This window comes from Rana temporaria, chromosome 6, assembly GCF_905171775.1.
Source record: "Rana temporaria chromosome 6, aRanTem1.1, whole genome shotgun sequence".
NCBI lineage: Eukaryota > Metazoa > Chordata > Amphibia > Anura > Ranidae > Rana > Rana temporaria.
Window position 1 is genome coordinate 42,557,847 of NC_053494.1, and position 13,433 is coordinate 42,571,279.

The following is a 13,433-nucleotide window of genomic DNA, read 5'->3' on the forward strand; positions in this document are numbered from 1 at the left end:
TGGGGCAATTTCAAAAACAGAAAAACAAATTCTGAACCCCCCCTCGCTCCGCCGATCATACTAGCTTGGGGGGGGGGGGGTATTATTTTCCTTTATCTGTGCCCCTTTCTGATGATCATGTCCTGGTCGGAGCGGAGGGAATATTTTTTCAGTTTCGGGTGCATGTTCCTCTGCCTTGGCGCAAGTCCCGGGCAGCTGCCTACCTGCTTATCTCCTTGCCTTCCCTGGTGGAGTGATCTTCCTCCGCTCCCCACCCAGTAGTAGCCGGGGCCCGGAGAGTAAGACTTGAGAGGCTGTGAGGTAGGCGGCGGCGACGGGCAGAGAGTCTCTGATTGCCGCCATTACTAGTAAAATAATTTAGTCACTCTACAATATTTCTGTCATGAAGATATGGATATGGCTTACACGGGGGCCCAAAAATTGCTCTAGCACTCCCTGTCCCTTTGTTTACTCTGTTACCACTGGTTTTGAGTAAGCTCTTCAGTTGTGTGAAACTTGTAATCAGGCCACCAATTAAAGTTATACTAAAGGTTCAGCTTACAAAAATAAAAATAAACAATGGTCTTGAACAGAGCAGCCCTGAACCTCCTTTTCTTGGGCCCTCCGCTGGCTCTCCTGGCTTCTACCTCCTGCTGAGTGCCCCCAGAACAAGCTGCTTGTGCGTACTCGCTCCCCATCAACCTCTGTGTGTCCATAAGAAACATAGAGAGTGGCTCGGCCATGCCCTCTGCTCCCTCCTCACTGGCTGTGATTGATAGCAGCAGGAGCCAATGACTCCTGCTGCTGTGTCTCATTCATGAAGAAGGGAGAGACCCAGGAGAGCCTTGGCTCTCGTACACATCGTTGAATCAGGATCAGGCTTGGGTAAGTATTGGGGGGGGGGCTTTATAACCACTTTAACCACTTTAAGAAAGACCTTCCACCATATTTTCTGTCTAACATTTCTAAACAAAGTTTAAAGTGTTTACGAACCAACCTAAAAAATATCCTCAAACTTACCCTCTATTGAGGCCCAAGAGGGAGTTGTTGTTTTTTTTTGTTTTTTTATTGAATCAGTTTTAACCTGTCCTAGGGTGGGAATGCAGAATTTGTGCTCTTCAGGAGCAGCGTCACTTTCGGACTCTAAAGCCCTGTACACACGATCTGTTTGTCCATTGAAAACAGACAGATGGACTGTTTTCATCGGACAAGCCGATCATGTATGGGCCCCATCTGTCTTTTTTCCATCGATGAAAAAAAATAGAACATGTTTTAAATTTTTCCTATGGATAAAATAACGATAGAAAAAAAATGATTGTCTGTGTGGAAGTCCATCGGATCAAAATCCACGCATGCTCAGAATCAAGCCGACGTATTGAACTTAATTTTTCTCAGCACGTCGTAGTGTTTTATGTCACCACGTTTTGGCACGGCCGGATTTTTGACTGATGGTGTGTAGGCAAGACTGATGAAAGTCAGCTTCATCGGATATCCGACGAAAAAATCCATCGGTTAGATTCCATCAGATATCCGATCGTGTGTACGCGGTTTAATTGTAAAAAAAAAAGGACTCTCCTCAACGATGACAAAAAATGTATGTCTTCTTCTGTCTACAGTGTTGTTCTCTGCAGCAATGAAGACAAACCACTAGCTGAATATCCTGCAGAATCTTACACTTCTAGGGGTGTCAATTTCCTGGTCCTATGCTGTTGCTCCAGCCATCTCCTAGACCCCGTCGCTGGAAAGACCGGGTTCGGGTAAGAAAAAGGGGGGCTCTGGGGGGGGGGGGGCGGTGCTGCTGCACAGGAGGTCTTTCACCTTAATGCATAGAATGTATTAAGGTAAAAAACTACAAGGGTTTACAACCCCTTTAAGCCCCCGTTCACAATGACTGCGGCTTTGGGTGTCCAGACCCTTTATTAGCTTTGTTGTCCTTCTTTGTACTCACTCCATTTCCAGTACATCCTTCCTAGGGACTAGTGCCCAGAACTGGACAGCATACTCTAGGTGTTGCTGGACCAGAGTCTTGTAGAGCGGCTTAAACTGACTTACTGACTCTGATATAGTCTAAGGCCTCGTACACACGACTGTTTTCCTCGGCAAAATCCATCAAGAAAAATGCTGGCAGAGCATTTTTGCTGAGAAAACGGTCGAGTGCAAGTTTTTCGTCGAGAAAACTGTCGTGGATCTCGACGAGAAAAGAACATGCTCTCTTTTTTCTCGTCGGGAGTCTCAATTTCCTCGTCGTGTTTCTCGTTGGGCTGGTTTACGACGAGAAACTCGAGCGTGTGTATGCTTAGAAACCCGCGCATGCTTAGAATAAAGTATAAGGCCCTGTACACACGACCGAACATGTCCGCTGAAACTGGTCCGCAGACCAGTTTCAGCGGACATGTTCGGTCGTCTGTACATCCGACCGGACAATTTTCCGGCGGATCGGACAGGTTTCCAGCGGACAAATGTTTCTTAGCAGACTCTATACAGACTCACCGGACATGTCCGCTCGGCCGAAAGCCCTTGCATGCGTCGAAGTGATTTGACGCATGCGTGGAAGCATTGACCTTCCAGGGCCGTGCACGTCGCCGCGTCATCGTCGCGGCGACGGCGCGGCCACGTCACCGCGTATCGTGTCCGCGCGGATTTCTGTTTGATGGTGTGTACAACCATCAGACAGAAATCCGGCAGCGGACATGTCCGATGAAAACGGTCCGGCGATGTGTACGAGGCCTGAGACGAGCACACCTTCGGTAAAAGTAGCGTTCGTAATGGAGATAGCACATTCGTCACGCTGTAACAGACTGAAAAGCGCGAATCGTCTCTCACCAAACTTTTACTTAACACGCAGTAACATGCGATTAGCAAAAGCAGCCCCAAGGGTGGCGCCAGTGGAATCGAACTTCCCCTTTATAGTGCCGTCGTACGCGTTGTACGTCACCGCGTTTGAGAACGACAAGATTTTGTCTTGACAGTGTGTACGCAAAGAAAGCTTGACAAGATTCTCGTCAAGCCTGAGGCCTCGTACACACGACCGAGTTTCTCGGCAAAAACCAGCAAGGAACTTGCTGGGTTTTTTTTTTTGCCGAGGAAACCGGTTGTGTGCACACTTTTCGACAGGAAACTGTTGAGGATCTCGTCGAGCCAAAAAGAGAGCATGTCTTCTTTTTCCTAAACGGGAATGGGGAAATTTGGCTCGCCGAGATCCTCGACAGCCTAACAAGGAACTCGACGAGCAAAACGATGTGTTTCGCCCGTCGAGTTTCTCGGTCGTGTGTAGGAGGCTTGACAAGAACCTTGTCGAAGAAAACAACGTTTCTTTTACTACGAGATTCTCGGTCGTGTGTACGAGGCCTGAGTCACCAACTTAGAAAAAGCATGAAGATCAGGTAAGTCGGAGAAAAGTTTTTTTCTGCATACTTGTCCTGAGTCAGGAAATTAAAGTAATGAAGCAAGAGGGGTCAACATAACACTTTGGCAGCCTCCATGTTTCTATCGTGAAAAGCGTCCTTTCAGCATGGCGAGGCAATTGCGTTATACCTCCTCTGGCAGCCCCGTTGGCACCACAAGAACAAACTCTGTTTCCTCCTAGGGAAAAAAAAAAACCACACCAAGTTATATAGCCGGGCTGATTTGCAGCGAGACATTGTGCCCTGTGATGTTATTTCATGGCACATCATCTAATAGGTGTACTTTCACAGTGCTTGCTGCTGCTGAGAGCTTCTGCAGTTCCAAGGCTGCCTTACAATCTCACTATATGAAGAGTGGAATGGTGACGGCTAATTGATTTTACAGCAGCACCGAAGGACAGACAATGAAAGTACCATCAATTTAATCCACTATTTAATGGTTCCAATTTAGCCTCTGTAAATGCTCACTAAACTAATTTCTCTGGGTTCAGCAATCTGAAAAGCTATCATATCTCTAATCTCCTTCAATATATTCATCTGGAAAAGGGAATTTAGCCAATTCGGATGTGCGGAGATGATCTGTTAGCACAGTGTAAATGTTTATAACACGGCAATCTAGTTCGTTTATAAGGATATGAAAAGTTTTATTGGGGAGGGCAGTGGAGTGGAACCATGGGATAATAGGCAGTTACCCAGCAGTCTCCGGGAAACAGGGAGCAGGCAGGCATGCAGAAAAAGACTTGGATTTACTTAAATCCCAACTGGTGAGCGGCGGCTCTACCCGCCACATGACGCACCTGGGACTCCTTGGCAAAAAGGATACTGTTGCACCGGCGTTATGACGGAAGGTGTCAGACCAAAGTATGATGGCACTGGAGCTTTGCGATAGATGTGATCATAAAACCCAGGCTTTATAGTGTACATTTGCCCCATACTGTGCTGGACAGCTTGCCTCTTAAGTCAAAGTGCTTTTCCAATCAGTCAGCAGAGGTTTTAATGCGCTTTGTAAATTGCAAGCTCTTTAGGACAGCAATTGTCTTTTTTTCACGCAATAAATATTTACAGCCGAGCCACTTAACACTAAATTGAGTAAGATGGCTTGTGCGCTGTTGTTGTTTGCAGAGTGCGAGGCCAAAAACAACATCATTATATTGTCAAATCGAATGCTGTGGTTAGGTGTCCAGGCCTGAGCCGACTTATGACCACATATATAAAAAGATAATAGGAAGACAAAGATTTTTTTTTCTCTTTTAAAGAACCAGTTAAATGGAATTTACCTTGCAAAATGCAACTCAGGCCTCGTACACACGACCGAGTTTCTCGGCAAAAACCAGCAAGAAACTTGCTGGGATTTTTTTTGTGTACATTTTTCGACAAGGAAACTGTCGAGGATCCTGTCGAGCCAAAAGGAGAGCATGTCTTCCTTTTCCTCTACGGGAACGGAGAAACTTGCCTTGTCGAGTTCCTCGACAGCCTAACAAGGAACTCGACGAGGAAAACAATGTGTTTCGCCCGTCGAGTTCCTCGGTCGTGTGTACGAGGCTTCAGGCGTCTATGGTACCATTCTCAGGTCTCGTGCTCTATGCACTCCAGTCATGGGTACCTTCAGGATCCGTCACTTTTCAACCTAAATACATCCATGCATATTAAAACAACTTCATACCTCCCAACTTTACGAGATGGGAATGAGGGACACCTATCAGCAAAAGTATGCAGGCAGAGGACACACCCTTTGCCACGCCCCCTTAAAGGAGAATTATACCCCCCAAAAAAATAATTGTTCAACTCACAAGTGCTTTTTTTTACCAATGCTATTCCTTTATAAAGACTTTTATCATTTACAAATGCAGCGTTTTAGAAATTGTATGAAAGGTTTAGAACTGGAAAAAACTTTTTGAAAGATAAATAGTGCATTTTATATACCGTATTTATCGGCGTATACCGCGCACTTTTTTGCCCTGAAATTCAGGGCAAAATTGTGGGTGCGCGATATACGCCGATACCCGCTTCCCGCGCCGAGTTTGAACTACTGCGCCGGCATATACCGAGCGCAGTACACTCGTGTATAGTCGGGCAGTCTCGGCTCCTCTCGCAGTCACGTCCTGGACGTACAGGACGCACGGGACGTGACCACGAGAGGAGCCGAGCCTGCCCGACTATACACGAGTGTACTGCGCTCGGTTTATGCCGGCGCAGTAGTTCAAACTCAGCGCAGGAAGTGGGGATCGCGCGGGGAGGACACCGCAGAAGGACGCCGGACCCGACGAGGAGGATACCACCGAAGCCGCAGACGAACGCCGGACCCCGACGAGGCCACCGATGGACGCCGCGCAAGACATCAAAACTGTAAGTACTCAAATGTTTTTTTTACAGGAATGCGGGTCCACTTTAGGGGTGCGCGCTATACACCGGAGCGCGCAATACCCCGATAAATACGGTACATCAGACCAAAATGAGGGGCAAATGAGGAGAAAAGAGGGACAGAGGGACATTGCTCGAAATCAGGGACAGTCCCTCAAAATCAGGGACAGTTGGGAGCTATGCAACTTTATCAGTCCAGCAGCATTGGAAAACTCTACCCATGACCTCCCCTAAGCAGTAGTGGTTAAAGGCATCAGATGAGGGTTTATGGGTTGCATGTCCCAATGCTGTTGGTTAATACAGTTGTTTTCAAATATAATGTGCACTTGTGTCTATCCTACTTGCTCTTACTGTTTGGTTCATTGCATTTGACTATTAAGAACTAGACATGTGCATTCGTTTTCGTCCAAATGCATTTTCGTCCGAATTTCAGTGATTTTCGTGTTTTTTTTTTTCACAATGATAACAAACGCGCAGAATCCGAAATCCAAAATATCCGACATAAAAAATGCTTTATTTTCGTTTCGTTGCGACAACAGTTCGTTATAGATGACGACGTGACGGTGACAATAGCGATCTGTGTCTATCGAATCTGCGGTCGAATGTGCCTAACCTAACTGTATTAGTCCAGGATTATTTGACATAGAGAGAAAAGATTCAACATTATAGAGACATGAAGATTCAACGAAGCAGCTAAAAACATACGATCGCCACAAACGGACATTTATGGTCAAATGCTCCGCCCATAGGCTATAGAAGAATTCTAACGTTAGTTGACTAGTAATAATAATTAATGAATACAATTATTACTAGTCATACAACATTAGAATTCCCTTACAGCTTGTGAGAAGAGCATTTTACTGGAAATGTACGATTGCGGCGTCGTACAGTTTCAGCTGCTTCGTGGAATCTTCTTAGAACATTCGACAGACACCATAAGCCTTCAATGACAGATTCGACCTCAATTAATTCGGATTTTCGGAAGAATGTCATTTTCAACTAAACAAAATAGATAAAAACTAATTTCAGGAGTAACTAAATAAAAAAAAAATTCGGACGAAAACGAAATTCCGAAACAAAATATTTGTGCACGTGTTTATTAACCACTTCAGCCCCGGACCATTTTGCTGGTGAATGACTGGGCCACTTTTTGCAATTCGGCACTGCGTCGCTTTAACTGACAATTGCGCGGTCATGCGATGTGGCTCCCAAACAAAATTGGCATCCTTTTTTTCCCACAAATAGAGCTTTCTTTTGGTGATATTTGATCACCTCTGCGGTTTTTATTTTTTGCGCTATAAACAAAAATAGAGCGACAATTTTGAAAAAAAAATGAATATTTTTTACTTTTTGCTATAATAAATATCCCCCAAAAATATATATATAAAAAAAACTTTTTTCATCAGTTTAGGCCGATACGTATTCTTCTACTTATTTTACGTAAAAAAAATCACAATAAACATTTATTGATTGGTTTGCGCAAAAGTTATAGCGTCTACAAAATAGGGGATAGTTTTATGGCATTTTTATTAATATTTTTTTTACTAGTAATGGCGGCGATCAGCAATTTTTATCGGTACTGCGACATTATGGCGGACACTTCGGACACTTTTGACACATTTTTGGGACCATTGGCATTTTTATAGCGATCAGTTCTATAAAAATGCATTGATTACTATAAAAATGCCATTGGCAGGGAAGGGGTTAACACTAGGGGGTGAGGAAGGGGTTAATTATGTTCCCTAGGTGTGTTCTAACTGAAGGGGGGTGGGACTGACTAGGGGAAATGACAGATCGCTGTTCATACATTGTATGAACATACAATCCATCATTTCTCCCCCTGAAAGGATCGGGAGCTGCGTCTTCTAATATATTTTGTGCACATGTTACTATAAAGGAAAATATTTGAATGAAAGTTTTTGTTTAGAGTTGTTAATTCAAGGGACTCCACATTCTTAATGTACCAACAGACACCAGAGAATGTTCTTGAGAAAGGGGGTTTCTCACACTTCGGAAACTTTGGCTTATTCCTCCTCCTCTCTCTTTTCACCAGGGTCTGGCTCAGCTATCCTTCACATTATTCTATTTTGGGTAGTAAATTCCTGTATGTATTTTTGTACATCAGCTGCTATATGACTTTAGTGGTGCACACCATACTAACTGTATATACAAGCATGTATGTAGGCAGGTCTAGTCTATTTTATTGTATGTAGGCAGGTCTAGTCACCACTGCAGGTGGTGCTCATCCATAGAGGCAGTGCAAGTTGAGGAGGAAATAGAGAGAAGACTCCTTCCACTTTGATTTCCTTCGGTCTCAAAGAGACAGCATCTGATTGGATGCTGGTGTCCCATGTGACTTTGGTGACTATCTTGGGTCAGGCAGAGTCTATTTAAGGCCATGACTTCAGGGTTTGGCACGCATTTCGCATGTGGATAGAGTAGGGACAAGTCTCTTGTCAGGGTGAGAGCTTAGTGTCAGGGAGAGGTCCCAGTCACGTAGGGAAAGTGTAGGGACATGCTTTCCTTCCTAGAAACCTCCCCATTGGGTAAGAGCCGACCAGGCCGCATTACGCCCCTCGTGACACACCTGAGACCTACTGCTACTGCGCATCACTGTACATTCTGTGAGTGTGCCTGGTCGGATTATCTTCCTGCTGGGCTTGTTGTGCATTGCTGAATTCTGAGTTGTGTTCCTGCAACTAGACTCTGAATTTTTAATGCCGCTGCACCACGCTGCAGTATTGTGGAATTGACAGTGGATCAAATACATATACTGTATCATGCTTGATGCGATATGACCTACTGTACTTATTGTATAGGTGTATGTACAGTATCTGACAAAAGTGAGTACACCCCTCACATTTTTGTAAATATTTTATTATATCTTTTCATGTGACAACACTGAAGAAATTACACTTTGCTACAATGTAAAGTAGTGAGTGTACAGATTGCATAACAGAGTACATTTGCTGTCCCCTCATCACACAACCATTAAAAGAGAAGTATGGGTTTTTATTTTTTGGCTAGTTATACTTACCTAGGTGGATGCTGCATCTGTCCCCCGGCGTCTCTGCACTGAGAACCGAGCCACCGAACACCGCCGATGGCTCGGTTCTCACTCCTCCCCGAGCAGAGCGATGCTGTCAGTCAGCATAGCTTCTGCTCTACTTCTCAGCACTCATTGGAGCGCTGAGCTGTGTAGTGGCAGAGAGCGCCCATCCCAGCGGCTTGCTGAAACTGCCATCAATCAGGGCAGCTGGTGGATCCCGACTTGGAAGTCGTGATGACGCGCTGCCCCGACTGATGGCAGTGACGTCCGCGGAGAGATGACTTCAAATCACTCTCCGGTGAAAACGGGTCTCAGGAGTGCAAAACGAATTGCACTCCTCTGACCCTTAGGAGAAGCCCAGCCTAAAAAGCTCAGGATGGACTTCTCCTTTAATGTCTAAACCTCTGGCAACAAAAGTGAGTACACCCCTAAGTGAAAATGTCTAAATTGGGGCAAAAATTCAAAATTTTGTGTGGCCACCATTATTTTCCAGCACTGCCTTAATCCTCTTGGACATGGAGTTCACCAGAGCTTCACAGTAGTCCTCTTCCACTCCTCCATGATGACATCACGGAGCTGGTGGATGTTAGAGACCTTCCGTTTGAGGATGCACCACAGATACTCAATAGGGTTTAGATCTGGAGACATGCTTGGCCATCACCTTTATCTTTACCAAGGCAGTGGTCATCTTGGATGTGTGTTTGGGGTTGTTATCATGTTGGAATACTGCCCTGCAGCCCGGTCTCCTATGGGAGGGGATCACGCTCTGCTTCAGTATGTCACAGTACATGTTGGCATTCATGGTTTCCTCAATGCACTCTCCAGTGCCGGTAGCACTCATGCAGCCCCAGTCCATGACACTCCCACCACCATGCTTCACTTTCTTGTGCATCATCTTTAGAAGAGGCTTCCTTCTGGGATGACAGTCATGACCAATTTGATGCAGTGTGCGGCGTGGTCTGAGCACTGACAGGATGACCCCCCATCCCTTCAACCTCTGCAGCAATGCGCTCATACGTCTATTTCCCAAAGACAACTTCTGGATATGACGCTGAGCACATGCACTGAACTTCTTTGGTCGACCATGGCGAGGCCTGTTCTGAGTGGAACCTGTCCTGGTAAACCGTTGTATGGTCTTGGCCACCGTGCTGCAGCTCAGTTTCAGGGTCTTGGCAATCTTCTTATAGCCTAGGCCATCTTTATGTAGAGCAACAATTTTTTTTTTCAGATCCTCAGAGAATTATTTGCTATGAGGTGCCATGTTGAACTTCCAGTGACCAGTGTGAGAGAGTGAGAGATAACACCAAATGTAACCCACCTGAGACCTTATAACACTAACGAGTCACACGACATCGGGGAGGGAAAATGGCCAATTGGGCCCAATTTTGACATTTTCACTTAGAGGTGTACTCACTTTTGTTGCCAGCGGTTTAGACATTAATGGCTGTGTGTTGAGTTATTTTGATAGGACAGAAAACTTACACTATTATATAAGTTGCACACTCACTACTTTACATTGTAGCAAAGTGTAATTTCTTCAGTGTTGTCACATAAAAAGCTATAATAAAATATTTACAAAAAAGTAAGGGGTGTGCTCACTTTTGTGAGATATTGTACATGCCGAATACAAATGTACTGCAAAAGCATTTTTGTTATGTGGGTTTATTACTCTATTTATTTAGAACTGTTGGACTAATGCCCTGTACACACGACCGGTTCGTCTGATGAAAACGAACCGATGGATTTTTTCATTAGATATCCGATGAAGCTGACTTTCATCAGTCTTGCCTACACACCATTGGTTAAAAATCCGATTGTGTCCAACGCGGTGACGTAAAACACAACGACGTGCTGAGAAAAATGAAGTTCAATGCTTCCGAGCATGCGTTGACTTGATTCTGAGCATGTGTGGATTTTTGACCAATGGATTTCCCCACAGATGATCGTTTTTTTTATCGTTTTTTTAACCATAAGAAAAATTTAAAACAGGTTCTTTTTTTTTTCACCAATGGGAAAAAACTGATGGGGCCCACACATGATTGGTTCGTCCGATGAACCAATTTTTTCATCAGACGTACCGATCGTGTGTACAGGGCATAACACTTTCTCTGCCACATTTAAATTTTATTTTGGTGGGGGGTACTTAGTTTTAAAGTTTAAGTTCACCCCCACCCGCAACCTTGTAAAACATGTCACACAGACAAAGGCCACAGCACTCATGTGATTGAGCCCCAATACTTCATTCAAATACAGAGTTTTGATTATTTTCTTTTCTTTTAAATTTAGCAGCGTTTTTGATATGACTGGAGCTGTGTGCAGTGTTATGGGGAACAAACATTAATCCAGATCCAGGCACAGTTTACTATGCTTCTGTGATAAGTGGACACTGTCACTGGTCCCCAAAAAGTGTAATTTGGGGTCAGATTTATCCGCTGCAATGTCGCAGTCCCGCTAAAAATCGCAGATCACTAAAAATAAATAAAAGTCCCTAAATCTTTCCCATAGTTTGTAGACGCGATAACTCTTGCATAAACCAATCAATATACACCTATTGCCCTGTCTCCATCCCCACCCTCTGCGATGCCACCATCCCCCTCTGCGGTGCCACCAACACCACCTGTCTCCTGGGGAGATTGAAGGCAGGAGGAGATTGGAGGCAGGGGGTGTTAGCAGGGGGTGCCACTATCACCCCCTGCTCCAATCTCCCCCTGCCTCCAATCTCCCCAGGCCCCCTGCCTCCAATCACCCCTTGCCTCCCTCGTCTTCTGCCTCCATCCCCCTCTGCGGTGCCACCTACAACACCTGTCTCGATCCCCCACCCTCTGCGGTGCCACCATCCTCCTCTGCGGTGCCACCAACACCCCCTGCCACTAACACCCCCTGCCTCCAATCACCCCCTGCCTCCATTGCCCCCTGCCTCCATCCCCCTCTGCGGTGCCACCACAGCCACCATCACCCCCTGCATCCAATCTCCATGCGCAGTTCCAGGCCAAACCGATCTCGACTATTTTTACTGGCACATTTGCGCAGCCACGGACATTTACGAACGGGGGGAAAAAGTGCCAGTTTTTACAAACTGTCTGTAAAAATACGGACCGTTGGCAACACTGGTTTTCACATGCTGGATGTGTAGGGGAGGCAATGTACAAACCAATTGATGGGGGGCGGTGGGGGCAGCAGAAAATAGCAGTACAGTTAGTAAATGCAGTCTGAGGCTCCATTCACACATAGGCGTTTTTACGCCCGACCCCTGACGCTATTGCAGCCTGAAATACGCTGGAGGGGTGATTTAACATTGTCGGCTATGGAGATGGTTCACATCTCCACGCCGAACGCCGAAACGCTGTACGCCTGAAGCTCAAAACAAGTCCCTGACCTTTTTTTTCAGGCGGCTTCGGCGTTCGGCCATAGCCGACAATGTGTACATCACCCCTCCATCGAAAACCGCGGTAAAAAACGCCACGTTTTGACGCGGAAAATCGCGGGACAAAACGCCGCAATTTGTCGCGGCAAATCGCGGTACAATACGCCGCGTTCAGGTGTGAATGCAGCCTGAGCAGTAAAAAGTTGGGGTTAGAAGATCCAACACTTCCGTACATCTGCCCCTTTATGAACTGTCTGTTGACATTACTCCTTACACGTTTGCAAACCTTTTTAGCAGTTTAGCAAAAACAACAGCGTGTTTACAAGCCATGAAAGATCTGCAACTAATTGCATCACCTGGGTCTCCGGGGAGCATGCCGCAATGAAGAGACTCAGGAGTATAGATTAGCTATCACTGATTATATTACCACTTTATTATTTTAAACTAGGCTGTTCAAAACAATTGTGGGTGTTCGGGTTAATTTCAATTTATAGAGGATAATTGTATGTGACCTAAGCCTTCCAGTTGGGACTCCCCGGCTTCATTCGGTATTGTTAGGCCCAGGTGTTTAACCTTTGGCTAAAAGCTGCCGAAATGGAGTGGGTTTATGATTAAGCATGAAATAATCTTTTACTAAACAGCGATTAGATGGGGCACAATACTCCGCCAGTGATTCCCTGCCTGGAGATTGAACAAAAGGTCAACAAAATGACTAAAATGGATATAAATGACTTATTCCACCCTTAGCCTGGGCAGAGGGCAAGGAAATATGAATAATACGGACGTATGGGAATACGTATTAATACATAACAGGTGTCACGATGAGTGAAAGATAACCTTGTAAATCAGACTGACACATCCTGCAAAACAATTGGCATAATCTCAGCGTACGCTACAAAGGGCTGAGTATAAAGCTGACTGAACATTTTCCTGCCACTGGGCTGGGCGTATTTATAAAGCAGTGAATGTGACATTTACCAAACATTCACTGCAGGTGAATTGATCACTCCAAGGCTCCATTCGCACCTGGGAGTTTGCGATTGCGTGGCAGAATCGCAGGGATTCAGCTTGCGATCCCAAAGCACTGTGCAAAAAGGACAAATCGCACAACGCTTGTTCAGGTGCCATTCATTTTTCAATGATGAAGGAGCACGCATGCTCCGAACGCGAGCTTGACTACGCCTCCCGTCCATCACCGCCAGGCCCGTCGCTACAGGACAGGCAAAACAAACAATTGCTTGGGGCCCCGAGCTGGCCTGGGGCCCCCAACTTTCCC